Source organism: Neopelma chrysocephalum, unplaced genomic scaffold (assembly GCF_003984885.1).
Source record: "Neopelma chrysocephalum unplaced genomic scaffold, ASM398488v2 Primary Assembly neopelma1_75, whole genome shotgun sequence".
In the NCBI taxonomy this organism is placed as follows: Eukaryota; Metazoa; Chordata; class Aves; order Passeriformes; family Pipridae; genus Neopelma; species Neopelma chrysocephalum.
Genome location: NW_020897736.1, coordinates 12,873,641 through 12,898,353, shown reverse-complemented (window position 1 = coordinate 12,898,353; position 24,713 = coordinate 12,873,641). Strand labels below are relative to the sequence as shown.

At 45.1% G+C, this 24,713-nt stretch overlaps 1 protein-coding gene, 1 long non-coding RNA gene and 1 other non-coding gene across 16 annotated transcripts in view; 2 read left to right on the top strand and 1 right to left on the bottom strand.

Annotated features, from left to right (window-relative positions):
• Positions 1–220: 220 nt before the first annotated feature.
• Positions 221–292, top strand: TRNAQ-CUG. The gene has a single exon. It is a non-coding gene; the product is annotated as a tRNA-Gln (tRNA).
• A 4,524-nt stretch (positions 293–4,816) lies between these two features.
• Positions 4,817–19,453, bottom strand: LOC113970009. 5 transcript variants are annotated; one of them, XR_003535023.1, is made up of 6 exons: positions 19,259–19,453; positions 16,807–16,935; positions 14,482–14,614; positions 12,507–12,640; positions 8,184–8,437; positions 4,817–6,521 (listed from the first exon to the last, which is right to left on the bottom strand). It is a non-coding gene; the product is annotated as an uncharacterized LOC113970009 (long non-coding RNA). The 5 variants fall into 5 exon arrangements; XR_003535022.1 differs by lacking the exon at positions 19,259–19,453 and adding an exon at positions 19,136–19,211; XR_003535020.1 differs by lacking the exon at positions 19,259–19,453 and adding an exon at positions 17,807–18,443.
• DENND4A (DENN domain containing 4A) overlaps positions 18,010–24,713 on the top strand; it is a 50,978-nt gene continuing 44,274 nt past the window's right edge. For 9 of the 10 annotated variants that reach the window (XM_027688449.1, XM_027688451.1, XM_027688457.1 and 6 more), the window contains exon 1: positions 18,527–18,637. The gene's annotated coding sequence lies outside the window, so the exon portion shown is untranslated. Of the gene's footprint in view, positions 18,077–18,526; positions 18,638–24,713 lie in introns of those variants that run through there. The other variant, XM_027688448.1, reaches the window with a different exon arrangement.

Here is a 24,713-nt window from a genome sequence, read left to right as displayed (position 1 = left end):
CCCGCGGCCGCTTCCGGGGTAGCGGCGCCGCCGCCCGACCGCGCCCGGGGCGGTGCCGGGGCCGCGCCCGGCCCGTGTTACACCGAGCAGGGGGTCCCGCCCCGCCCCGAGCCCCCCGGCCCCGCCACAGCCCGGCCCCCGCGGCGGCTGTGCGGGGGCTGTGGGGATGCGCTGCGGTGGGAAGGCACTAGGGGCGGCCGGGAGGGAGCGGTGGCAGAGCGGTTCCATGGTGTAATGGTTAGCACTCTGGACTCTGAATCCAGCGATCCGAGTTCAAATCTCGGTGGAACCTGATACTTTTCTACCCGCTGTTCTTTTTTTTTTCTTTTCGACCTCACGTGCCCAGACGATGCATGGACACGCTCCGAGCTCCCCAGGTTCCTGTTCCCAAACGACGGATACGCACATTCCGAGTTCCCCGGGCTCCTGTGCCCAAATGATGCCTGGCCACACTCCAAGATCCCAAATGATGCACAGACACACTCTGAACTCCACGGGCTCCCGTGCCCAAATGATGTCCACATGCACTCTGAGCTCCTCAGACCCCTTCACACACAGAAGTGTAACAACCACATCTCGCATCACCTCTTGCCCTGTGCCCACCAGCCCATCCCTCGGCACAGAGTGGGTGCCCTTCTGCCTCCACGGACAGACGATGACTTCACCCCAAAGCCATCCACAGCCACAGGGCAGCTTGGGGTGGGTTGGCAAGAGGTCCGCAGGTCTCACAGATCCTTCCAATGAACTGGTCTCAAAGGGGCATGTGAAAACAATGGAGCTCGTGGTGGAGGTGTCAGAGCTCTTTCAGCTCATGAGGTGTAAAGTGGCTGCAATCACAGGCCCCTTCCCCACTGCCTACACTGCCCCGTCACCCCTGTGTGCCCCTGTGCCACGGGAGACACCAGCTTCGTCATCAGCTTCCCTTGGCACAGGCTTGAGACCTAAAAAGCAGAGGATAAAAATAGCACTCGCATCTAGATGATTAAACCAAATCCCTCTAAAATGCTCTTTTCCCACCAGGCTGCCGTTAGCAGCAGCATGTTTGCCATGGCTGCACTCAGTGGCTGTGTCATCATTCCTGTGCGTGCAAAGTAACCCCCGGGCACCGGCAGCAGCGCTGGGCATCAGTTACCGTCTGCTGGGAGGATAACGAGCCAGAACGTGATCCTCTGCCTTTAAAAATAAATAGTTCACGCTGCCTCAGAGCCTCTGAGAGGGGCAAACAAAGCATTAATAACGGAGGCACAGCAAGATGTGAGCCCAGTGTGTCCCACCACAGGAGCACAGTGTGAGATTGGAGCATCGGAGTCCAGGCTCGCATCCTGCCACCAGCCCCCTGCGTGCCCAGGCAGATCATGCACCTCCAGCTTCTCAGAGGGGCACAAAACCCAACAAGCATTCAGGGCTTCACATCCCCAGGGCTCTGTTCCATGTGTCCTGTGGGAATAATTGCATGTGCCAGTTCCCATAAGGGCATTGCAAGGCCAGACCTTGGCCGAGCAGAAAGCGCTCTGGTAGTGTAGCAGCAAGGTGGTCTGTGTGATCTTTGGATTCATCCTTTTTGTCTCCAGATAAACCCAGAACACCCAAAATCTTGAGTCTGAAAATGCTCATCCCGCTTCTGCCGCCCCTCTCAATCCTACAGTGTTGAAATGCACATTAAATGGATAATGGATATTTGTCTGTGGAGAGGCTGGGGTGTATTTATAACTTGGCAGTTCAGGTTTCCATCTCACATCCTATTTGCGCTTCTCCATTGAACTTTGTTGCTAAAAAGCTATTAATTTTCACTTGATGCTTCTCAGACCTGGTTTCATCCTCCAGAATTGCTACTAGTGCTAAAAACACTTTAAAAATTACACAGATGAACTATTTTTAATTATTCTCTTGCAAGAGCTGTTCTCCTTTCCGTGTTTAGGATTTTGTTGGTGAGCCTGGAAACACCCTTTATTTACATTTTTTGTGTGCGTAAGCGTTACTTCCGCTTGCACCAAATTGCAGATGTTCCTCATCTGGAACTGGCACATCCTGTGCAGGACATCAGGGCACAGTATGAGGGCAGTGGCTCTTCTGGCTGAGCTAAAAATCACAGTCCCCATGTTGCTGCACTGCTGTCACTTGTTGAACATCAGCCATTATGAAGCAGAGGTATTTTTACCAAAACATGGACATTTGTGCAGATTGCCATGTAGCTGAGAAGCAGTGGGGGCTATTTCTAGCTAAGCCTGTTTAAATGCATTTGATCATTTAAAATCAGATTTTTCATGGTGAAAACTGAAAGAGCTCCGTGTCTAAACAAGAATCAACAGAGCAGGGCATGAGGAGAGCGCTGGACGAGCAGGGAGCTCCAGAAATTAAAGCCTTACATCCTGTTCAGTCCTGGGTTAATTTTGTTGCTGTTCAGGCCCCAGATGAGAATATCCAAACCCTCAGGAAATGTCACTGTCAGCACAGGCTGGTTTTGGCTGCTCTGCTCTTTCTTTGTGTCCCCTCCCGGAGCGAGCGGGGATGGGGAGTGGGATGGGATGGCCCAGGACACCTGCCGTGCACATGAAACATGGCCAAAAAGCAGAGGTCAGGCCTGAAAGAACAGAGGACTCTGTGCTCTCTGACTGACAGCTTTTAATGGGAGAACAGTCACTCGGCACTGGCATTTCTGCTGCATTAATTGCCATTAGTGTCATCCTTGCGGGAACACTAAATTCATGGCAAACCTTGAATTAGCACACTCTCGTAATTCCTAACTTAGGCAGAACCATTTGCAGAGGCAGCACGTTCGAAGCAACTGGAGCAGAGACAAGGAATGATACTCAGTTGGGCCTTGGATGTTCAATTAAGAGAAGAAAAGCAGCAGAGGTCACACTCATAACTGCGTATTTATGGTTCTGTTCTGGAAATTCATACAGAGCTGCCAAAAGGGCCCAGCACCATTAATGTGCAGATGTGTGTCAGGGCTCCCAGCTCCAGCTGCCCCAGGCACTGTGTGCAGGCTCTCCCTGCACCTGATTTTCATTTCAGTCTCCCACTTCCCTCCTCCCACCAGCTCCTGAGACCCCGAGAGAAATCCTGGCCTAATAAAGTGGAAAATCTGCCACCATCTCCGATGGCTGTAGCATTCCCACAACAAGGTCAAGGTCTCTTTGTAGAGCAGACCAGTGGTGTTTGACGTGGAAATGGAAGAACGTGAAAGAGGGATGGCCACTATTTGTTGCTGGTCCCAGCTTTTCAGGCTTGGAAATCCCTGCCCACACTTTGCCAAGCCCATCTCTCTGCAAAGCTCAGGGAAAGATTTGGAACTGGAAATCGCAGTAATTCAAAACTGTCCTTGAATGGCTGTTGACCCAAATTCCTGTTTTCCAGATGAAAGCAGCCCCTGGCTTCCCTGGGGCAGAAAGCAGGAAGGACAAAAGCAAAAACCCAGAACCTACTCTGTTTTATCAGAGGAGAAATATTTCCTAAGGGGAAAATCCAATCAATACTTTGCAATTTCCTAACAATCCATGAATCATTGCAATTATGCAGAGATAATTCAAGCTTTCCAATCCAGCTGCTAAATTAGACAAAAGTGTACTCTTAGCACGCTCTACCCCCAGTTTGACATGTCAGTCAGAAAAAAACTCCTTCAAATATAAAATCCATGCACAGAAATAAAAAAAAAAACCACTCTTTTTTAAAACCCTGGACCAAATTAAAGGGTCTACAATGTGCAAGGAATTCTATTTTTCAGGTAATTTCATGCCACAGGTAGGAGTAATGAAAATACATGGAGTCAATAGGAATTTTTCTGCTGATAGCTCACTTGAATTCCACCATCTGAGTTCTGCAGCTCTAAGAAGAAAAGATATAAGATGAAATAGACCAAATCAAAATTAATTTCTAGATCAGCCTTTTCTTTCCGAACCTTGAGGTTGGAATAAAAAAAAGATCTGGATCTAAACAGGGACCTATCCAAAAATCAAACCTCATTGTGATTTTGCTGTTCTTTAGGGGTCTCAGCAGCACTGAAGAAAGAGTGGCAAGGGAGCAGAAAAATTAACCATCTTCTGGAGACATTTTTCACTGGGACAATATTATGGAATAAGCAGAAAGGAAGGGAAGTTTTCAATGTGCTTTGGGGACAGGAATTGAGTGCACGCCCCGATGACTTGGTGCTGACTGTCAAAATGAAGTCTTCAGTTTCCCGCATCCATTTTGGACTCAACACTCATCTCTTTGTCTGCATCCGCTGCCTCCGGAGACATCCCAGCAAGATAACACTGGCAGCCCCAGGATAATTGCTGGCCAGGATATCATTTCATAGAACCATCACTCCAGATCTTCTTCCTCTTACACACCCTGCCACAGAGCTTTATTTCCTATCTAGAGTCAAAATCTGCTTGATGTTGGTGTTGGTACCAGACAAATAGAGCGACACCAGAGCAGCCATTGTCACATGGCCCATCATCCTCTAATTTGGATTCAAAAGCGTAGCCCTGGGGAATGAAGAAGGCAGTTTGGCTTCTGTGGCCAAGTCATTCTCTGCTGAAACAACCAGCAGAGCTGCTTGGCTGTGCTCAGCATGGAGATGTTGTGAAGCTGCACGATTGTACAGGGAGCCAGGCTGAGACTGTAGAACTTTGCTCATTAAGATCATTAGAGAGCTGTCAGATGGAACAACTGGGATGGCTTTGATCTGGCAGAATACCCTTCCTCCTGTTCCCAGACCTTGGGAACCATCCAGTTCTCCACAATTATTTTTTTTCAAGTCATGCGAACAACACTCTTTGGGTTTTTTATAGGTTGCAATAACTTCTTCAGGAAAACTGCAGGCTGTAACAGCTATAACAAGATTAATTTATTAAATAGAAACTCTGATATTTCAGTGATTCCTCTATAAATATATTCACAGTTGGTTTTGCCAAGAAAATGACAAAATGTTTCTGATAATCCCAAAGATATTCCCTATAAATCCACTAGGTGTCCTACTGTTTTCAAGCAATTAGGCTTAAGGTTTGTTTGGGTTTTTTCCCTAGTTTTGCCGGTGAGGAATTAGTTTGAGGCTTTAGTGGAATTAGGTCTGGGTTAGCAGGTTGAAGAGACGTGTACGTGTGGTTTGTGTGACACAGCAGGACATCCGGCTCACGGCGGCAGCTCTTCTGGCAAATGCCACTAATGCTTCCCACAGAGACCAACTCAAGGTTAGAGGCTGGAAGAGAAGAGGGAAAAGAATCTGCCTTCCTCTCTTGGGAATGCTAAACAAGACCCAGCCGAGCCAAATCCTCTTTTCAGTCAACCTTGGTCATCTATTTATAGGACTGCTAAAGTGAGCCCAACGCTGACCTCAGAGGTGGTGGCAGCACATGTTTAACCTTCATCAGAGCTGCTCTGCACAGGCTGCAGTTGTGACATTCCTGGTCACTGCTCCAGTCCCCAGTGGGTGTCCCACTGCTTGCCAAAGGCCAGCACGGCGCCTGCTCACGAGGTGTCCTGTCACTCCCAACAAGGAGGGCATGTCAAGGAAAGCAAGCTGAAAAACAGCCAAAGGGTAATTTTCTCATCTCAGAAAATACTTGAGGTGGAGTGTGGCCATTGGAGAGTGGCCAGATGCTTGGCTGCTCCCTCATTGCGTGGCCTGGAGCACACACACCGTATCCATCGTGCGAGCCGGGACATCCCTCAGCCACCCTGGGATTTGGTGCCTGCACTGAGCCCCAGCATGGCAGGCTGGAATTCTCTGAAACAGCCATCTCCTAGGTATTGAAAAAGCACCTTCATTATTACAGGGATTTTCAGTGCTCAGAAGTGTGATGGATCAGTGAGGGACAACTACAGGGTGGTGTTTATGGTCTTGTCGCTGAAGCACACATCACATGCTGTGCAATCCCTCCAGCCTGGTCCTCCTGAGCAGTGGTTGTTCCATTGGCAAACACCCCCTTGTTCACTCTCATTTCACAAGGCTGCCACAGCTTGAATCTATCCCACATCTATGTGAGGCAAGTGAGGAGAAAATCAGTTTTATTTTCTATTTAACAAATGCCAGGGGCAAAGATACTCTCAAACAATGAGATTCTCTCCTTTTCCAGTAGGTGCTTCATGGCCAGAAGTCCTGCCCAGGGCTATTGGCTGTGCAAACAGGCACCGGGCAAGGTGTCAGCACCAGTTTAATCACAAGCTGCATGGGGAAATCAGAGGGGGAACAAGAGCCTCCTGTCCTTGGCCTGCCAGGATTCCTTGCCATCAGGCATTGTGCATCCTGGGAAGCGCCGAGCATCTGTCCTGTGCCATGTGTTACTGCACTGCCTCTATTCCCTGCTAGTTGTGCTGAAGGTATGACAGTCATTTTCCTGACAACCTGCAAGAAGAAAAGGATCTTCCTCTGTGTGGATCCATAGGCACCTGCTGCAGCTCCACACAGCGTGCACCATATGTGGCTGACAGGGGGTTTAACCTGGTCCGGTGTGTGTTTGCTGTGCCACAGAACAAACACCTCGAGCCTTGCCATGATTCAGAGCATTATGTGTGGGAGCCATCTGGTCCCGTAGCTGAAGGAGCAAGTGGAAAATCTGATGAAAGCACAAACAGTCACAATGAGAGAGACTGAAAAGATGTGTTGATATTCCAAGCAGGAGTCTCCTTCCATGGGGGGTAATCTCATCATGCTCTCTCCTGCTCCTTCCTCTGGAAAGCTGCTGTCAGGCAGGTTGCACTCTCAGCTCAGTGAGTACAAACACCTTTGGGATGCTAAAAATATGTTTCATGTGCTTGAGCAAACCTCCTGAGACAAGAGTTTTCTCAGCAGCCAGCTGTGCAGTGAGCAAGATGTGCCAGCTGCTTTGGAGCACAGCACATTTTACAGAGCTTGGATTGATCCAGAACTCTGGCTGGTTTAAAATGTGCTCTCGATTAGGATTAGTCACTAATATTTTCTCACTGCTGTGCAGAGTTGCAGCTTATGGCTGTGACAGACTGAAAGGAGTTCCTCCTCAGCTTGCCTAGATATTCTCAGCCCTGAAGTAGAGAGGAATTTTGGAGGGACTGGAGCATTGGGGGAGCAACAAGGAACTCGGTGCAGTGGATAGGGTAGAGTTTAGGATGGTTTGGATTTGTGTATAACTTGTCCAGGATACTGGGTTACTAAAATTGTCTCCATTAGATTTTGGAGCCAGTCTGGGTTTCCCCCATTCTGGCCCTGGTTTCTGATGTTTGAAGGGCACAGGGAAGGCAGACAGAAGATGCCTATTTTAGTACATCTCTGCAGGGAATGCACACATTTCAGACAGGTACACATTTGTTTCCTCTGACACCAAATTAATGGGAATTGATGTATTGATTCTGCAATTCTCCTAAAAATTGCTTCAAGTTTTGGCCTGTTTCCAAGCTGGTTAAATGCAATGTGCACACAGTTCAAGACATATATTTAATTATTCTAATATTAATACAGTTTCGTAAATTCAGCTCCCTGTGAAATCCAGAAGATAATAGGACTGAGAGCAGTCCAGAAAGGCAAAGGTATCCTGGGCTGCATCCTCAGCATGGACAGCAGGTCAAGGGGGGGATTTTGCCCCTCTGCTCTGCAAAGGTGAGACCCCACAGGCAGAGCTGCCTCCAGCCCTGGGATCCCCAACATCAGAAGGATGTGGAGCTGCTGGAGCGAGTCCAGAGGAGGCCACAGAGATGCTCCCAGGGCTGGAGCCCCTCTGCTTTGGGGACAAGCTAGGAGAGCTGGGAAGTGTTCAGCCTGGAGAAGGAAAGACTCCAGGGAGATCTTAGAGTCCCTTCCACTGCCTAAAGGGGCTCCAGGAGAGCTGGAGAGGGACTTGGGACAAGAAATGGAATGACAGGACAAGAGGAGTGGCTTCCCACTGCCAGGGGGCAGGGTTAGATGAGATATTGGGAAGCAATTCTTCCCTGTGAGGGTGGGGAGGCCCTGGCACAGGTTGCCCAGAGAAGCTGTGGCTGCCCTATTCCTGGAAGTGCCCAAGGCCAGGTTGGGTGGGCCTTGGAGCAACCTGGGCTAGTGGAAGGTGTTGGGGGTTGGAACTGGATGATCTTTAAAGAACCTTCCAACCCAAACCATTCTGGGATTCTGTGATTCTATTATACAATAATAACCTGATCAGTCATTTGTCACTCTCAAGGGTTACATCTACTGTATTTATGAATATTCCCACATTTAACTAACTATATACTGTCAAAGTACCCACCTTATGTACTGTATTTGTAGACTATGGGAGCATCTCTGTGCCACGGAGGCTCCTGGTCCCAGAAAGAGAATGGATCTTGTATTAGGAATGGAGTAAGAGTCTTGCATTTTCTTCTTTGATCACTGTGGCTCTGCTTTTATGATCTCACCAGGAAAGTTACTTGATGTTTCTATATTTTGAGTGTCAGCATGGCTCCTGCAAATGTTTGAAGTCATCCTTGTGCTTCATTTATTTTCCGGCAAACCAGCATCCATCTGCAGTTTAAGAATAGAACATACAAAAAAACTGCATAAAACTCCAAAGGACAGAGCATAGAATTTCTGGGCAAAATTCTCTTCTCACCTACACTTTCCTAACTCTGGAGTAGTGTCTTCATCTTTCTTGTTGTTACTCTGAACCCCACTTTCATCTCATGGTGTCAGACCCAAAGGATCTGCCATACATGGCTAAATCCGATTTCATCACAACTGTTGCAATATCCTAGACAAAATTACAGTCTCAGAGGAAGTACATAAAGATGCCACAGGCCTCAATATCCTAAAAATATGCTGCTGTCAGTGGTTCCCTGTTAGTAGTTTTCCACACAAATGAAAATCCTACAGTGGTGGAGAACTGCTGAACTATGTGGAGCAGAGATTTTCTCCACTCACACAAGCAGAGAATCTGCACGTTTTGGCTGAGCTCCCTTTTAAAAATTCATGTTCAAGAGCTCTTTCTTTAAACAAAGAAACGGTTTGCTCTAAATTGTTTGGTATTTATTTTCTATAACTCCGTTCCTTGGCTGTCCATGCTATAGAAATGCTGTTAAGCTCCAAGAAGACAGATTGCCTGGGCTGGAAGCCCCAGCCCTGCTCCAGGGAAGCACATGGCTTCCTCATGATGATTAGGATGATTATAATTACTATTCAGTATACGGGGCAATTGTTTTTGGTGTTTAAAACAGAACAAAACAAAACAAAACAAAGCAGGTTTGGAAAGGAAAACAGAACATGAGAAAAAAAAATAGTTGTTAATAGGAAGTGATTGACCTTCAGGAAGTAACTCCATATGCAGGCTCTGCTATCCAGCGTTTCCAGTCATCAGAAAATGGAAAGAAAAAACTGCCCTTAAACATCCCAAAGGCCCTTTAGAAAACAGTGCACCTCCCTTTCAGTAGGTATAACATTTTACATCTCCTGTCCAACAGCTGCTGGTGTCAAAGGCCAAGCGAGCAGGACGTGGAACGCAGAGCCTGAAGTTTTTCAGCGGTCGCTGGAGGCAGAACCATCTCAAGCTGTAGCAGATGTTCACTGGCTTCCTGTTCTGCCTATCAGCCCCACAAAGGCACCTCGGTGTGTGTTGTTGTGCCGGGGTAACTATGGAGATCCCAGCCGGGCTGTGTGGGGCAGACACGCTGAGCGGTCCCTGGCGCAGTCGGTTGTGGCTGATCAAGCAAACGTTATGGTTTCTAAGAACTCGCTCTCGTTTTTCCATATCTACGTGAGTCATTCCCCCCACACGGCAAGGAAGTGGCAGAGCACAAAATCACTTCAGAAATGCCTTTCTGAGGTGAGGGTGTTACTTTGGCTTCAGTGTGTTCACATTTTATATGTTGTTTCTAGTACACCATATAGATCCTACCAACTGTATTCCTCCAAAGCCTGGAATATGCTCCAGAAGAGAAGTCTTAACCATCAATTTAAATAACACTTCCACTAAACATTTTTCCTTGCTGTTTTAATTCCTGTTTATATTCATCATGAGCTCCTGTAAAATATAACTTTGATATGAATGATTATATGCAAGTGTTAGAACAGTGCTCAATCTATTTTTGGGCTTTGAGATAGTTTAATGAGACTGATTTTTACACTGATGCATTTAAATTAATATGCATTCCCAGTGCAGGCAAGACCCAGGGCAATTAAGTTTATTACTTAATAGACAGGAGTGCTTTTCCTCCATGAAATAGAAGAAATAAAGGAATTTACTTTTTATAAATTCTAGCACAGATGTTTTGCTTTAACAGTGACAGAAAAGGATGGTTTTGGAATGGTTCCTCTGCCCATGCTGAAACTGGAAACCAAAAGTGACAGGTCTGACTGGTAGAAATGGTTACAGATATTCCCATGGGAAACAAAAGATTTCAAAGGAACAGTGTCTCTGTTGGTGTTTGCCACATATCAGGGAAAAAGGTAAACATTATTGCCACTTTTAAATTGTTGGTAGCATTGCAAATCCCTGTTGACCTGGAAAATGCAAACAGCAGGCACAGTGGTCCCTGGAGTATTCCTTCTAGGGGTGATAATCTGTGTATTACAACTTTTTTATGGCCCATGTTCCGGGAGGAACTGAAGCCCTTTGGGACAACTGGTTCCAGGGGAAGTAGGTGTGGATATGCTTTTGAGAAAATGAGCTTCCATATAAAAGCTGTGGACCTAAAATTCAATCACCTTCCTGTCCCCAAAGGCGAGCAACAGCAAGGCAGTGCATGAAAGAAAAGAGAAAAGTTGTTGAGATCAGGATATGAGGGACTTTATGCAAAGGACAGACTTGCAGGCAAAGGTGGATCTCATGAAAGCAGCGGTGGAAACTGCCTGAAGCTTCCGGGAAAACACCACAAGTACGAAGCTGAAAGAGGAAAAGAAGGAAAAAGGGGACCCAGGGATTGAACTCAGATGAATTGGGAATGTGGAGGAGGTGAACACAATTCTTTGGGTGAGTTCCTGGAAGGGATACAGTAAATATATTTAAAAAGCAACATATTGACACTTGACTGGGTAAGGGAGTTTTTGTTTGAAGTATTTGAAAATTGAGGTCAGTACTTAGACTTAGACTGTAAGGGGTAGCACAGTTGGAAGCAGGATGGATGAGATGGCTTAACAGGGCTTCATTGTAGTCAAATTAATTCAGTTTAAATAATTAATTCTCTTTTAAATTGACTCCACTCTGCACACTTGACATTTTGGAAAAGCTGCCATTGCTTGGCCTTCTGGTAAATGGTTTTGCATCTGTTTTCCATTGTTTCCCTCTTGAAAAACAAATCCTTGTCACTAACAGGAACCATCAGCAGCATGGAACAAATTGACTTGCCAAGGACATTTCCTCCAATTCCATTATTTATACTGGAAGTCTTTTTGTTGTATCGAGAGTCAGACTGATTTTTAAAAATTGCCATTTATTAAGGTAGTTTTTTACTGTGTTATGAGTCAAATTCAAACTTGGTTATGTGAATTACTTTCTTTGCATCAACATTTGGTCATACTTTTTTCAAGGAGGTGATGAACCAGTTTAATTAATCATTAATTTACAGTTTTCTCTGCCTACCTGGTTTTGTAGAGCCCCTTACTGTTGCAGCAGAGGATGCCCAGGTATGAGCCAGACCAGACACACCACTCTCCCTCCTCTGCTCTCACCACATTGATTTTGAGCCTCAACCAGCTGAGATTGAGAGGATCCATAATATTATTTGGCACAAATTGGGTTAAACAAATAGGGTTTGTATTTTACTCTCAAGGTGATTTGGTTTGTGTTTGCTCTCATATCCTTTCTCAGCTGCAGGCTGTGGACCAGTTGCTAAGACAGTGTTCATCTCCTCCAAACCCCCCCATGGCAGTGATACATGGCAAAGGAACACAACCATTAATTTGGGGGGTCTGATGAGTTTGGGGGCTCCCTCAGGTAACCTGGAGCCAACTCCCAGAGAGCTCAGCAAAGGGCAGAGCCTGGGCTGACCTAAATTCACGGTGACTCACAGGGGAGATTTACTGTTGTTACTCTGTTTTGCCCGTTTCTCAGCAGTTGCTCACACTTGCAACAGGGACACACTTCATCAATAGATGAGCAGTTAGGAGCCAATATAATACAAGATAATATTGTAATAAGAGAAGGGAACATTCCAAAGCAGTTACAGAAGGATTTCAGATAATTAGGAGAGGAGTTGGGCAGTGATACAGATACAGAAAAAGCTTCACCCGAGATAAAATAACAGATACTAAAAATATCTGTATTGAGATGAAATCCTCATGACTCAGTACTTGAGCCAACCTCCATTCTCTAGGAATTAGTAAGATAATCATGCAAACAGGGCAGATCATGGTCTATCACCTTGCTTACAATTCCACTTCAAAGATGCATCTTAGGCTGAAAAAGGACAGACTCAGGTCTGAATTTTCAGGGAAATTGCAGATTTTTCAGGTATGTTCTGTAGCTTTTTTAAAAATTGGTGGGTTTATTTCTACCTAGAAAAAGTTGCATAGTGAATGCTCTGGGTCTTGAAAGGCAAAAACACTGACAGCAGGACCCAAGACACATTCTTTATATCAACCAGAACATAATTTTAAATACCTGTGACTCTGTAGCTAATAGCTGAGGAGTGATGAATCCAGCTTGCAAACAGAAACATGAAAGTGCCATTTCTTCTTTTTTTTTTTCATTCTGCACGATGTGTTTCCTGACTAGATGCACAAGTATTGAAAGTCCTGTAAGTATTTAAAGTATTTTGAAAGAAATGAGTATTTTGAAAAGTATTTTGACTTGCTGCAGAGTTTCAGGAAAGCAGAAATCTGTGTTAGGACAACACCAGCCAAAATCTGGGTCAAATTTCCAGTGCAGATGTGTCAGAAGCATTTTCTTGGAAGCTCTCCATGACAGTTAGTGAGAAGAGTGACCCAATGTTTTCTCACTGTACAAAATAACCGTTCTGTTTGATGATGTCATGGGCATGAAGCACTGCTTGTGTTTCCACAGCCCAGGCCTGTTTAAGCTTGTTTGGGAGCAGAGATTTCTTCTCTCAGAAGACTCTCAAACAGGGAGTCTGGCAAATCTCTTTGGTACATCTCGACTGATCTCAATCAGTTTTTGGAATTTGAATGATCTGGGTTTATTTCCAGATAATGACTATTTATGTAAATGAGATGCCTCATAAATAAATATGGGAATCGTTCCATAATATTAATTATAGGCTTTATGGTTCAAACACTTAATATCCTAAAGGTGCTGTGTATTATACTAAATGGTGCTGTGGATTGTCTTTGAGTTTATTGACTTAGTTATTTTGTTATTATATTTTAACTTGACTTACATATATTGGACTGTGTTTCCTGAACTAAAAGAAGCTGTGCCACGTGCCTGGATACATCAAATGATATCAAAGGACCATAAAGATCAAAATGCATCATACAGTGGAAGTAGCAAATGGAACCCAGATTTCAGAATGTTTTTGTGTAAGAATCAAATAAATTGGTTTTACTTGGAGAATCTCAGGTTAAGTGTTGTTAGCCATTTACTCAAAAATGAGATAGTTCTAAATTAATTATAATCCTTTGCACTTCTATTGCTGCTTCTCTTGAGAATCTCAATAGTGTTCTACAAACATTAATTAAGCCTAATAGTACTCCTGAGAAGTGGTTATCTGACAGATACACTTCACCCCTCATGATATAAGTGAACTCCAGAACAAAACACAAAAACTTTAAACAGCAGGACTACACAAGAGTTTAGAGCCTGAAGTAAGTCAGGCAAAACTGTGGGGAATGTTTAGGTAATCGAATGCAATTGCTTGGCGTGGGCAGGATTCGAAGATAAATAAAAGTGCAAATAATGAGGAACTGAGATCTCTAGTGAAGGAAAGTGGGTTTTTATCTGATGTGAGAGGAGATACCACAGCACCACAGTGTCATGTGGTGTGGCTCTGGGTGGTGAACTGGACTGTTTCAGAGGAAAACTGCTATTTGCAGAAATCATCTCCAGATGGGCCAAAGAGCCGGAGCCCACATGGAACCTTTAAGGCTGATGCCTGAACAGCAGGGACAGCAGTTAAGTCCTTCTCTCACCCCTGAGGGTACAGGAGCTGCTGAAAATAGCAACAAACCAGCAGTATCAGTGTGTACACGGACAGCCCCAGATTGTTGTGTTTGCTGGCCAATCTGCATGCACAATTTCCTTCCTGATATTTCTCCACAAAGAGCAGCTTTTGTTATCTTGCCCTACTGATGACAGCAATACTTAAAACAGGTTAGTGCTGGCACACACAGCGAGTTGGCTTTGGTACGTGCATTAGGACTTGGACCATCCTCAAGCAACTCTCCTCCTGTCCCGTTCCCACAAAATGTGCTGCAAATATTTGTCTCGGAGCTTCCAGGGCCTATGGGAAGAGCCATTCCAGAACATGCTCCAGCTGTGCAGTTATTTGCCTGCTAACAACAGGATAAGAGGTATGGCGTCACCTGCTTGATCCCCCAACCCGCAGCAACACAGCAAAGCACAAAGTTAACTGTTTTCTCCCTGATTAATCCCAAAGGCTGTCCCCTGGGGCTCTTACCATTCCATTTTTGAGAGCTGCTCCATGCTGCAGTGCCTTGTGAATAGTTTGAGCAGTTGCTGAGGGAAACTTTATGATGCACAGTCAGAATTCTCAGATGCACACTCTCAAATCTTGAGGAAGCAAATCGGTGCTGGAAACTGGAATGATAATGAGTTCGCATCAGAATTTTATTTCTAGAAATGACTTGGAAGCAGTTGGATCTCCTCCTTGGATACATTTTCTTTCCTTTTTGTTTCCCAGCATTTCTGTGCTTCTGGGACCAAAAACTCTCACATAAATATTGGCAATACATCCTTGCTGAGAAAGTCTACCTACTGGAGAAAAATCTGCTCATTTTATCCAAGTGGAACGCCTAGACAATGCAATTAGACAATTAGACTTTATCCTTACTCACATACAGTAACATTCTTAATTGCATTTGTGAATTGTAATCCATGACTTACATGACTCTGATGCCTAATGAACTGCATGCTTCTGCTGAGTTCAGTGGCCTTTGGATCAGACCCTGTGTTTGCTCCATTTCCCATATTTTTAGCTGCTTCAGTAAGTTCTTTACCTAGAGAAAGGTCTGAAACTTCTTTTTTTCCCCCATACATGCATGATAACTCTATTGCCTGTTTTATAATTTATAGTCAGTAGTTTCCCTGGAGTGCAAAAGGCTTTTCAGAAATACTATACTTGAATCAGTAAAAGGAAGGGTAACTGCACTGTTGTACTGCTGCATCATAATATTTAAATATTTTATTATTTCATAATCTGTCCTAGAATTTAATCATTCCGAGCAGGAACAGTCTCTTTATGTCAAAAGGGAGAAGTTCCAGATTTTCAAATATGCATATATTCAAAAAACCCATGAAGATGTTGCTTCATTTCTACTGTGATCCCATCTTGCCAAAGGCTCCATTTCAGTGCATAACCCTCCGGATGCAGATCCATTACTGCACCATAAAGTGGGTTACTGGACAGGGGAAGGCAATTCGTCCTCTGAAATGCAGAGTCTTGTTTTGCCAGTTATAGGGTTTATAATTATCCATTATCATTATCTTTATGGTTATTTTTACCAAGGTTACAGATAGGTCTATTTGAAAGATACTCTGTTGGGTTCTCTTGGAGCCTCATCCTTCTCCCCATAGATGTAAATGAGCAGTGCACACAGCACAGCCAAGTGAGCTCAAAAGGAATAAAACTGGTCAGAAAGTGAACAGACTAAGCCCCAAATTGCACACTTAAGACACTGAAATCATTTTGCCTATGGAAGCCAGCCTCTGCCAGGAAAAACTGGGAATAGTAATAGCTGCTTTTTTTTTTTAAGCACTGCTGAAGCCTCATGAATTATAAATCATCACATTTCACAATCCTGAGACGAAGTCAATTACAACCATGTCCTGGGACAAGGAAGTCCTCCGTTCTATTCCTGGCTCTGTCACTGACCATCTGCCACTTGTCCTCTGCCTTGCTGGAGTTTACCCATGTGTAAAACACACTTAAAATAAGCTAAACCATACTCTGAAAATTACTTGAGTGCCACAAGCTAGAAATTTGGGGTTGTAACATGGAAAAAAATGATTCTGTGGTTGCCAGTCTGTAGAAAGCCAGTGTGTCTCGCTGGCTGCACTCCGGGGGAGGCTAAATCTGGCTGCCAGGGCTCCACCCTGCACTTGAGAGGCAGCAGAATCCCACAGAAACGCCTGGTGCCAGCCCACCTGCACTGTATGCAATTGTTAACTTGTTTAATTAACTTACTACACACAACAAGAATCTGATCCAACACTGACTGGGGTTAATAGGAAGAATTCTGCTGACTTAATGATCTTGGGGTTGGTCTCCATGTGCATGTAGAGACCACTGCCCAGAGATCCCGAAAATCCCCGGGAAGGGAAAGACTTTGTTTGACTGACACATAGACACATCTCTGTGCAATGAGCCTGGCAGGAGCTGGGCACACAGTAAATCTGTCTCTGCCTGTACAGTAGCACTATTCACTGGTGCTGCTCTTTATTCACAAATAAATACAGCACTGCAGCCGTGATTCTTCACAGACCCTTTTGCACATGGTTTCAGATGAGCCCTAATGTGGAAAATTGATGACAAGGAAAGCTTTGCGGTGAGATTTGTTAGGAAAGGTGACTTGACAAAGGTGGTGACAAGCTAATAATGAAATGGAACATTGCAATTAAATGTGCTGGTGGGAATGAAAGTGTGCCAGAGCCGAGAGCGTGAGCAGCAGGTAGGTCAGGGAGAGAAAGCAGCAGAGGCTTGATGGAATTGGGTGGGAAGGAGGGGGAGATGTAAGAACAAGAAAGACAGGACAGAGATAAGCACTGTTGGCTGTGATGGCAGCATTGGGCAGAAACTCCTTCGGTGTTTGTGTCAGGCCTTGCACAGCGAGATCCCCATCCTCGACCGCAATTTGTTGACCTTGACTCAACGTGTAATTAAATGCAGATAATCCTAGAAGGACAGAAATGGTGGAGGGAAATAAATCAACAGCAAATCAAAGACATCTACAAAAAATTTTACCCATAAAATGAGCTGAAAAGTATGAAAACTGCCACAGAATATTTAAGAACTTTGTTTCTCTAAAATGAAAGTTTCCATTACGAATAGTCAAGAATATTTTCATGGCTGTGAACTTAAACCCTGCAAAGTGAACTATTCATACATCTGTGCAGGGATTTTGCCTCAGTATAACAGCAGCTGAAACAATACTCTTAGAAGTAGGAACATACTCATTAATCTTGGGTGTTAACACCGAAGGCTAAAAATTATGCCCACGTGAAAAACCAGCGAGGGCAGAGAGAACAGAACACTTTGCATATCAAAAGTACTATCACAAGCCAGAGGATGGACTTCACCATTGCTATTTATTTGAAAAGCATTTCCAGGATTAAGACATAGCAGAAACTGATTTGGAAAAATTTCTACCAGCACTTTAAATAATTTAATGCTGCTGCCCGGGCAGAGACTGGCTTGTGTCAGCTGAGGCGTTTCCTACCTGAGGGGTAGGAGGAGCAGCATTTCTGCTATAAACAATCAAATTAATAAAAGCATGTAAGGGGAAAAAAACCTATTTTGTACTTTTTTGCTTTTATATTCTCCTATTTGGTCAGATTTTTCAGAGGGATGAGGTAAACCAATACAGTGGGTTTGAACATATTCGCAGTATAAATTCAGAATTTCATATGGATCTTGTGTCTTTATGACGAGCCACATCTAAACCCTCAAGCCAAACATCTAGAAGGGAGGGAAGCTTGAATTTAAAGCCAAAATTGTATGGTGGGATCCTATCCCTAAACATCACTTTGGTATAAAATTTGGATACTCAGGGTTGCAGATGCCAGAAAAGTAGTATTTCTGTGTTGGTACAGGCAGGAGGACTCGTTCTGTAGCGCTCAGCAACATCTTGACACGCTGCACTAATCTTAGCTGCACGCTCTTAAAAGATTATTTTTGTCCCGGGTTCTTTTTCTAGTCTTTGATGCAACAGCCTGCTGCGGGTTACATCAAGCCTGCAGAAAATCCCTCAGTTTTCTCATCCCTGGTTTTCCAGACAGCCGGCACCTCCTCCGGGTCCAGGCGACGGGCGCCGCAGGTGAGCCAAATCCCGGCCTATTTGGGCCGGAGATTAATTTCTGTTTAAACTAAAGGTGCCGTTTCGATTAGAGGGCTGAGGTGGGGGAAGGTCTGCAATCTGTGCGTTGCGTTTTAGGCGCTTTCACCGAGGGCGCCCCGCTCCCCCCTCACAGCTCGGAGCCGCCGGCGCCGCGCTCCGTGAGGGGGAAGGCGGGAGCGGCCGGACCCGCGGCGTGAGGGGGAAGACGGGAGCGGCGGGGCCGCGGCGTGAGGGGAGCCCTCAGAAGGGAGCGGCAGCCGGAAGGCTGCGGGGCACGGCCGCCTCCCCCTCAAGAAGCGGCGGGACCCGCGCCCGCCCCGCCGCGCTCCCGAGTCACCGCCCGCCTCCCCCGCCCCGTGACAGCCAAGATGGCGGCGGAGGGGAGGGGGGATCCCGCCTGAGCCGCCCACACGGCGGGAGGCGGCGGGGGCGAGCCGGGCTCCGCTGGGATGCGATAAGGGCGCGGGCACCGAGCGCGCTGCCCCCCTCACCCCCTTCGCCGCCCGCTCCTCGCCCTGCGGAGCGCGGCCTTCGCCTGAGGTGAGGGTGGCGGGGCTGTCACCGCCGCGGGGGGGGGGGGGTTCTCCGCGGCGGTGCCGCGGATCGGGGTCGGCGGGCAAGGGGCGCGGGGCTGTCAGCGTGGGCGGGGGAGGCCGGCGCGGGCGGGCCGGGGGCTGGGGCGGCGCGGGGGCGGCGGGAACTTTGTGTTGGGCCGCGGTGGGAGGGGGTAAAACTTTCTCCTTCCTCCTTGTGCCCGGCGGGCCGAAGCTCCCGCCGGCCCCGGCCGGGCCCGAGGGGCTCCCTGGGGGGCGGTGGCGGCGGCGGGGCCGGCCGAGCCCTCCCCGCCGGCCGTCCATGTTGCACGGGCCGGGGAGTCGGTGTTGGTGTGCGTTTGTGTGCGTGTGCCCCAAATCCATCTGTGTGCGCGTCCCCCAGATCCGTGTGTGTGCTCCCCAGACCACGCGGGTGTCCGTTCCCCAGATCCCTGTGTGTGTGTGCGTGTTCCCCCGTCCCTGCGCGCGCCTTCCCCGAATCCACGTGCGGTTTTTCCACGCAGCAGCAGCGCTGCGTCAGCCGGAATCGCCCCTCGCTGCTGCTCAGCCCCTCGGTGCCGTGGCTGTGTCCCGGCTTTCCCTTCGGCGAGCCCGGGTTATCCTATACCTGGATTAATGCGACGCGGTGCTAAAAATTAGCCCTGACATTTTTATCGCCTGTTCCGTCATGAGGTCTGCGCGTAGCACAAGTTGCCGGCCAGGGGATGATGGTATTTAATAACTTCCCGGCGATGGTTGTTATTCTGGAGTTAACTGCGTTTTGAAACGTGCCGCTTCTTCTTTGCTAAAAATGAGATCTTGACTTGGTGCCTGGCTCTGAAACTTCTTTTTTTTGAATTAACAGAGTGGAATTGTGGTGTTCTGGGCAGCTTTTTACTTTATTTCACAATTTTTTTTCTGGAACTGTTGCTCAAGCAGAGGTTTCCGTAAAAAGTGTTACATTACAGTGCATAATCTTTCACTTTCTGAATGATTAAACCCAAATATTTAATCTTGGCAAGTATCTGGTGGTTTAGGGAAATTAATTGAGTTAGTCTAGCCAAGGAAGGTCGAGGGGAGTAAATGGATTATTTCTGGTTTGTGTCTAGCAGACAAGTCTTACTTTGTAAGTCTCCTGCTTCTCTCATCTTATTAAAAATTTTATCTATTTAGGGTATTGGTGAAACTTCCATGTTGCTTTTAGAGTATTGAGGAGTTCACTTAAAGTGAACATTAAAGCAGAACTGCACCTCTGGTAAATTTAGCCAAGTTTTTTAGGGTTAATCATGACTTGGCAATGGGATTGTTTCAGTAACAAAAATGGAGCATTAGAGTTTTTGTGGTTAGCTTTTGGGGAAGGGGAAAATTGCAAGGAGCTCTAAAGGCAGAGCAAAAAAGGATTAAGCTTCTCTACAGGCTTAAGAGCTTCTGTGATGTATGTTTTATACTTGTAGAAGCATTGGAGTCCAGCTGGTTGAGTACTTTCCTCAAGTTATGAGTGGCTTCTGCTCCTTTGGAACAGGCTTTACCCAATGGCCTCTTCTAAACAGTGAATTTATTAGAAAGTAACACAAAATATAAGATCTGTTTCTGCAAGCAGTAAGATAAAAGGCACAAAGACTGTTTTTTTGAAATATGGGCTTCCTAATGTTTTCCCAGTATTAGGGATTTTCATACATGTGAGTTTTCCTATTTTTGTAGCAGTGTGATTGTAGGTCTGTGTTTCTGGTGAGTATCTTGTTCTATAGGATATAGCACTAGTATGGTGCTTAATGGAATTACTATATGTGTTAATGGCAGTATTAGCAATTATCTAGTTAATACAGCCAGAGTTAATTATTAGTTAGTAAAAGCACAAATATTGACACAGCCTGGCACACACTATGGAGCTCAGGTGAGTGGAACTGATGCAGGTCAAGCATTAGGAACAATGTAAATAACCTGGTTCTATTTAAAATATGTGCTTGAAAGGGAAAGTAGCAAAGTAGAGAGCAGAGCCAGCTGGTCCTGAAGGGAGCGAGGTTGTAACTCGTACAACTGTTCTGTGTGACTCTTAAAACAGAACTGGGGGCACCACCACTGCCAGAAGCCAGTCTGGCAGTTTTAATCTACAGGATTTTGTATTGAAGGGTTTACTAATTTCTAGGTTAATTCCTGCTGTAGTGTGTGATAGCTGCAGAAAACTGTCTTGTGACTCTTCAGAGAGGAAGATGATTCTTGGACTAAGCTGAATGATAATGGGGTTTGTTAACCTTGAGGTTTGAAAACTGGAAAAAGAAATTTGCAGCATCACTTAAATATTCAACATCCTTTTTGATTTCCATCGTGTTTCCCAGCAGCTGAGTTGCAGTGAGTTTTGCAAGTCATAGTTGGCTGAAAAGCTTTTTATAACAGTGGCTGCAGGAACAGTTGTGCTTCGTGGTCAAACCCAGACAGGTTGAGGAATGGGAGTAGTGCAATAGGTACTTAGTCAAACCCTTTCTCGATCTTAAATTTATCTCCCAAAATGAAGACGTGCAGAAAAATCTTCTTTCCCTTTGTTGTACTTTACTCAACTTTGACCTCAGTTTTTAAATGCGGTGTCGGCACGACCAAAAAGTCGGAGGCTAAATGTTGTCTGGTTTAAGTTGGACTGAAAATAAAAAGTCAATGTAACCTTATCACCTTGTTCAAACATAATGTTTGGGGTATTGGTGGTTTCCAAGTCTGACAGAGGCTTCCAGTAGTTAATGTTTTGATACACGTGTACCTGTAGAATTAAGGTTTTTGTTCTGAAGCTTCCTGGAAAGAACTGTAATACTGAATAATACCAGTAATGAAAGAACCAAAAAAAAGACACCCAAATAATTTCTGTATAAGTGCCTTACCAAAACATGATGCAATTTATGTGGCTTGGTGTATTTCCAGTATGTTTCTCTTGTTTGTTATAGTATTTTAATCAGGTTCCCTGGAATATATTAAAATTTCAAATTGTTGTTATGATGACTCTTGAAAAAAAACCCGAACAGAATAACCCCCCAAATCAGCATGTTCCTTCCCCACTTTGCAATCTCACTCCAAAACCAAACCTGTAAAAATTTTAGGACCTTTTGAATACAGTTTGGGTTGAGCTTTCCCTCACACAGCAGTGCAGGTGTGGTTTGGAGGACTGAGTTGACTTCTCCCTCGTCCTTCTGCTGTAGCTTCACTGGGTGGTCCTGGGCAAGAGCACAGGAAAGGCCTTGACTCTCTTCCCTTATATATCAATGCTGTATTTAAATAATATTTGCTACTGTGGACACAAATAATGATTTTTTTTTTTCTGTACTAAAAGCAGCAAATCCTCTGGAAGCTAAAGCCAGTTGTGCCTTGTTTTAATTGAGGGATAGCCAACAGGTAGGGGATGAATTTGTATAAACAGTGAGTGTATCATCACTGTTCAACTGTTGTTTAAAATCAGCTGTTTATAACAGTGGGTACTGACCAAATAATTACTTGAAGTGAATGAGGTTCTTTGCTATATTGCATAATAATTCTTGGATATTTTCTGCGGTCCTTCATGTTTAGTCTATGCCTGGTCTGGAAGTTTGGTGTGGGACTGCTCTGGAAATACGCTGCTGATGCATTTGTGCTTGCAAAGTGCCCCCACAGACTGCAGAGTCAAAATCAAACCGTGCAGGGAAGGCTGTGTGGGGCAGTGCTGCTGTGAGCTGTAGCACTCGTTTCAACAGTCTGTGATGCAGAACTAGTCACTGGTAGTTCCCTAAAGAGCTCAGAAACAGCACCAGGAGGAAATTGAGAAGTGGAAACGAAAGACTTCAGAAAGTGTTGGTTGGCCCAACTCTTAAATGGTGATAGATTACATATCTAATGTGTATCTCTCTAGTAGATGTATTAGATAACAGTTCTGTAAAGGCTGAAATAGAGTAAAGTAAGTAATAACAGGAGGAGAGTGAAAAAAGGAGGAACTATGGTCTAAAAGTAGGAGAAGAGTAAGGAGGAGTGTTAGAAGTGAGTTAGCCAATTATATCCTCCCTGTTTAATATTTACTGTAAATTTTGACTTTTTTAATTTGGGTCATTAAAAATCATTAATACTAACTAATCAAATAATTTCAGTTTAACCATCTGAAATAAAAATGGGCAGGCAGTAAAGTGTGACGTGTGAGTTGTATGTACACATATGAACATGAAAAAGTCCCAAGAGAAAACCCCCACTTTGTGTACAGGCTTTATGCAAACACAGAAAAGGGCCTTGGGGGCTGGACTCTTGAGTTTTGGTTTTGTCTTGAGCTTCAGAAGAAGCTTGTGGGCTTAGGGAGTTGTTCTCAGAATTCCTAACCCTCCAAGATCAGGATCAGCAGTGGTTACCTGGGCATATCATTGCTCTTGAGCTAATACTGTGATTTTGGGGAGGAGACCCTGATGTTGCTTTATTTTGCTGGCTGGGAAACTGTCCCAGCAGTACATGGTGCTTGATATATTTGTAGCTGAGCTGCTGGTGGTACTTTCCCACTTATTTTTCTGTGGATGAACATTTTGGTAACTGTATGTAGAGATTTAGTAGATGAGGGAGGTATTAGTGAGTGTCATCCCTCCATTAAACCTTTCCAGTGGTGTGTAGATGATCTGCAGAGAGCAGTTACAGCCTGGCAGATGCTGTCTTTGCATGTCAGGCACTCTGTCTATAATTGTCATCATCCAGTTGTCCAGTTTTCTCGTCTTACAGGGTATTTTTGCTGACCAAAGGCAAAAAAAAAAATCACATAAAACGTTCTAAGTCGCAATTAAAGTCTGTTCTTAAATATAGCAAAGTGTGTTAGAAGCAACTCCCACCTGTCTTTCCTTCCAGCATGCCTTAAATTTCAAAATTTAATTTGGGTAGAGGATGGTTTCAAAACAAAACTGAGGTTGGCATGTGTGCCCAAACGTGGCTGGGTGAAAGCAGGTCGCTTCTATCACTCTTGGTTGATGCACTTTGACATTTCCAGCGACAGATTTTGGGTTTGAAGCTCAACATTGGAAGATTTGCTGCTTTCATTTGCCTTTATCTGCTGTGCCAAGAAAAACAGAACATTGTGTTTGGGGGATTTCTCCATTTAAAAAGTTGTTGTATGATAAGTAGTTGTACAAAAACCATGGACCAGCCGCCCTCCTGAACTGTGCTTTGGATGAAGTAATATTTACATTTTATAGTGCTTACTTTGGCTTTCCTCCCCCTCATTGGCTACAATTTGTTTTCTGCATCCCTCCCTATAAACACAGTTGTATTTCAGAAATCCTTTCCATTCTTTGGTGGTGCCTGTTGGCCATAAATACTGTAATCTAGAAAGAAAAGTGGAAGTTTTAAAACTGATTTGTCTCTGTCACGAATCTCGTGGGATACTTGAACATCACTTCCTCGAATTTTTGGAAGCAGGGTTGGATTTCATGGGGTTTTGCTGTGGCACAACTGTCATGAACACCAGAGCAGCCTGTGCCTTGTCAGACCCTCTTAATAAATGCTTTGATTTTATTGAGACTACAAAGAGCAGTGAAGGACAAACAAATGCAAGACTTGGTGAGTGATGGTGGAAAGTGCAGGAGATGTGGGACGTGCCTGCTCTTTCCTCAGGGTGAACTCTGTTCCTCCCTGCCTTCTCGCTACCACTTCTTCTGCTTCCTCACCTAAGCTGTGATGCTCTGCATGTCCAGTTCTTGCTCGCTGCCTGTGGTCATCCCACTGAATCCAGATTAGCCTCTGCATTTAAGCCCAGTTTTTCTCCTAGGCATTGCTGAACAAATCTGCTTGTCCCTCAGTTCTTGGCTACATTCCCGTTTTCTTCTCCCAAACTCATGTTCTTGTGTTTTATCCCTTTTATCCAGCACTTTTCTATGTCCTGGGCACCTCTTAGAGACCCTTTGTTGCCAAGTTTCCTGAGCTTTCTTGATTATCTCTTCAGCTGTTTGGACCAGAGGTTGTTAACCATGAGTTGGTACAGATAATTGTGAATGGGCCTGCAAAACACTGGGTAGCAATTCCAGTCCAGTGATGCAGAGCAGAAAAATCTTGGGATTTTTCTTGGGTTTCTGTGGGTTTTTGTTTGTTTTTTAATTTTTTAATAA